Source organism: Pocillopora verrucosa, chromosome 11 (genome assembly GCF_036669915.1).
Source record: "Pocillopora verrucosa isolate sample1 chromosome 11, ASM3666991v2, whole genome shotgun sequence".
NCBI lineage: Eukaryota > Metazoa > Cnidaria > Anthozoa > Scleractinia > Pocilloporidae > Pocillopora > Pocillopora verrucosa.
Genome location: NC_089322.1, coordinates 3,431,977 through 3,436,173, shown reverse-complemented (window position 1 = coordinate 3,436,173; position 4,197 = coordinate 3,431,977). Strand labels below are relative to the sequence as shown.

Below are 4,197 nucleotides of genomic sequence, written 5' to 3'. Positions count from 1 at the left end.
AATTGTTCAAAACTGACCAGGACCATAGCTGACTCCTTCAGTTTGCTTATTATGGTCATCTTTTCGTTTTTTAAGGCCCCTAATCACTTTGCGTCGCTTCTTGGTAGTAGCTTTGCTTTTATGTTGTGCAATATTAACTCTAAGCTGGTCTTGGAGTCTGCAACCCTCCTCGGTATATTTGCCAGAAGGAATACCAAGGGCTTGGAAAAGCTTTATAATACTAATTGAACCAATATTAAAATAAGAAACAGCATCATAAAGTCCTAATTCTAATGTCTCCCTTCCAACATAAATTTCTTTTGTTATCCTTTGCCATACCATCCCATTCAAAGACTCATTTTGATTTTGTGTCTTGCCATGTAAGCACTTCTGCAATGAGTTGTTCTCACTAAGTCGAATATATCCAGGCTTTAGCTTGGCAAAAACAGGTAAAGGAAGGCCAGGTCCATGCTTAAAGAGATTCGTATGGTTGGCTTTGTCCTTTTGATACTTGCATCAAATTGCACTACCTGTTGGGCAGTGGTCATGAAGTGGGCGTGCCTCACTTGAGGCACAATGCATGAGGCTAGCATGGATAGCTTTCTTCATTCCAGCCAAATTTCCAACATTGGACCTTATGGCAATGCCATAATAGTTCTGCAGTTTATCAATTAGACTATCTGTGAGTTTCCCTCTACCTCCAAGGCTTGGATTGTCACACTTTAATTTGCGAAGTGCAGTTCCAACCCTCTTCTGCACATGACCAATGCATTCTTTCTTTTCCACCAAAATTCCAGCATCTTGATAAATATTCTTTATCCTGGAAAAACTCTTGCTGTCCCCATCCCCATAAAATTCAGTGTACCTGAGATTGTGCAGCTCAACAGACCTTTGAAATATGCGCTCTGCACCCTCTGGTTCCATAGCAGGTGCTGATCCCTGGAAATTTGACTCGCAAGTGGTGTGATCAGCTCTCCACATCTGATATTCGAGAGAATTCTTGACCATTTGTTCATACCGCTCACACTGTTTGCATCCTTGGCTTAGGGCCTCCACATCAGGAACCTTTCCTGTGTCCATGGATATGACAGTCACACAACCATTGCGTGACGAGTAGCCTCTCTTTTGCCATGTTCCGTCACAAGAAACACCACAGTTCACAGGTGGACCTTCAGAAGAATTTACATCCTTCTTGAGAGATAAAACTTCTTCTCCCGCCTTTTTCATTGTTTCCTTCGCAATCGCTTTCATGTGACGGCCGATTACGCGCGAGTTGCTGAGGAAAGCTTTCTCAGTTGGAGGTGGAGGCATGTTCATAATTGTGCAGAATTTCCTTGCACCAGCATAACCCTTTCCAAGAGTTCTCATACCATAAACGATTCGCCGATTTACTTCAAAACTCTTTCCTTGCTTTTTTGATGTGCAAAATGAATGTTTCCATCCACACTGCTCGCACAGCAAACGCAAAGTTGACGCACATCCCTTCCGTTTCAAATTATCTTCCATAAACAAAAGACTGAAATCGCTGCATTCACCACAACGTAGCAAAGAAAAAACGGACGATAGCACCTCCATATCACAGAACCTGAACCCTGTAATGGATGGACTGGTTTCCTCTTTATCTACCTTGATCAGCTTAGGCTTGGGTTTGTCTTCTTGGGAAGTTGATTGAAGCTTTCGATACGAAGTCGAAGATTCCTTCGCTTCGCTTTGATCATGTAAAATGCCGTCTGTGGATTCACGTATCCCACTCGAAGCGCTTTCGACAACAATCGACTCTTCTTCGTTAATTCTTGGACTATTTGTAAAGCGATTTCCATAAAATTTGCGCTTCTTGCGTCTCTGAGACGAAAATTTCGGCATTTTGATGATTGAAGCTCTCTCACTTGCGAAAATTCCCAACTGAATGATTGATAATAACGGCTGTTCACCGAAACATACCAAAACGAGGCTGAAAGTCATTGATGGGCCCCAGTCTCCCAATAGCTTACTCAAGACGCAATCAGCTTGCTTTGATCTGGGAGGAAATCGCACTTTTGGGCCCTAAAAGGACGCATTTAAAAATGCATTTCCATGGCAACGGAACAAAAGTGCCTTAGAAATTGCATTTTATTACTATTTCCTGACAAATTATTCACAAAAAGACATTTGGGGCGATTAAACAAAAGCCTTTAGAGGTGAAATCGAATGAAAAAAAATGGACTCATTTTCAACAAAAATTGCGTTTTTTTTTTTTATCGCACCACCTTAAAGGCCTTTTACTTCTCGGCGGGCAAAGAAAAGCCCGCGTCGAAGGAATAATAATGATGGTGTGCTCGCATAACTTTCTGCATTTAAGTGTTAGATATCCAGAGGTTGTTCGCCTTTTCACGGCAATTCTTTTTTTTTTTTTTTTTAGGAAAGAGATTGCATAGTTTAAAATGTTCACCGCAATTCTTGATTTTCTTTATCCAGGAAAAAAGCCTGGACAACACACGGAGTACCTCCGAAAATACATTTTCTGTTCTCTGCTCAGTCGAAAGGCAGCCCCTGTAAGGACCAACATAAGTGACCTAGGCACACTTATACTCAAACTGCGTGCGCAGCTGTTGGTGTCCCCATGGCATCATGACCCTAGTACAAGGCACGTGACTCATCCTGCGCATGACATCATGCGTAATACTCCTAACGTGTTTAAAGAATTCTCTACCTTTCTCTTCACAGGTGAGATGTTTCGGGAAACGACATTTTTCTTAAGGAATTCTTCGTTCACAGTACTTGGGACTGGAAAATGTGTTAGCGATAACAGGGGTCTGTTGACTATTGCGCTCAGTCATTCACCTTTTTCCGCGCGTCAGGCAATTTCCTTGTTTTTGTCTAAATTCTCATTGGCTCCTTGTGATAGCTTCCTTGTCTCTGATTGGACGTTGTGATGTTTTCTGTGTTGGTTTCATAACACGTTAGAGGAAAGCAGTCTGATGGAATGAATGTTATAATTTATTTAACTTTTGCACATCTGCGAGTCAGCGATGGGTTCGTACTACTCACCAAAAGGGTGTATTCGGCGTGCTGTGCACTCTGAATAAAGGTGTTCTCCTTAATGTGAGCAGAAGAGGAAAAAGAAATTTTCAAACTGGTAGAGCAATCTGTTCAATTTTTAAGGATTTTAAGCGATTTTAGGCACTAATAAGAGATACTGGGGGCGGTAAATTTTCCGGTTACCGCCCTAAAGGAGAACACTATATCCTGAAAAACTGCTTGATTTAAATTAACACTAATGTTTTTCAAATCTTTTTTTTCAGTTGTTGGTAAACTTGTTCGCAGAGGTTATCAATCGCACTTGGCCGACTTTCTACTAAGAATCAACTTTAACAACTTCTATAATGCGGAATGAATTCGTTACCACTGGACCTCGACATCACAAACAATATATTCTTATAACTTGTGTTATCAGGGCCGTAGCTAGCATGCGGCAAGACGAGGCGATTTCCTCGTCTTGATTTTGGCTTTTTTTAACTTTTTTTTGAAGAAACGTTTAATTGAGAAAATAATCCCTAGAAAAAAATGGATCGGTTAAAAGAGCATTTCTGAGCCTCTAGATTTCAAAATTTTCTCGGGGGGGGGGCATGCCCCCAGACTCCCCTAGCGGCTCGCGCCTTCGGCGCTCCAAATTTGCCTCGTCTTGTTCTGAAGTCTGGCTTCGGCCCTGGTTATTTATTATGTAGTGCTTTGAGATACGTAACAAACACATAAAACAGGGCTGTATTTACAGAGCTAATATCTCAACTTCGCAAAGATATGGTAGACGACTCTCAGACTATTAACAACTGGCGACTTGGAGCAGTGTTATTTTTATGAATGAAAGAGAGAAAATTCCTTTTAGGAAAAGATATGGAGTCAGAGATGATCATGCGCACCTTTGATTTTTGTCTCAAGTTTTGTCATATAACGCTTTTTTCGCCTCACCCCTCTCCTCAACCTATCTATTCACCGAACCGAACCGAGAGGGGTTTATTTCAGTCTTCCCAATTGTTTGAAACCAGGTGTTTCTGAAGGTCGTCTCGATGGGTTTAGATAGACATGATCTACACGGCAGTGCTATCTCTTTTGAGCTTAGTTTCTCAGATTTGTTTGTTTTGTTTTGTTTTGTTTCCTAAATTATCCTTCAAAGTTACGACGGGAAAATACAGCTGTCTTGAAATTTGCAACACACAAGAAATGAACGAAATCTGTTTCTCA

General features: G+C 41.2%; 1 pseudogene; it reads right to left on the bottom strand.

The window, feature by feature from the left end:
• On the bottom strand, positions 1-1,867 carry LOC131787139 (uncharacterized; annotated as a pseudogene).
• Positions 1,868-4,197: the final 2,330 nt, after the last annotated feature.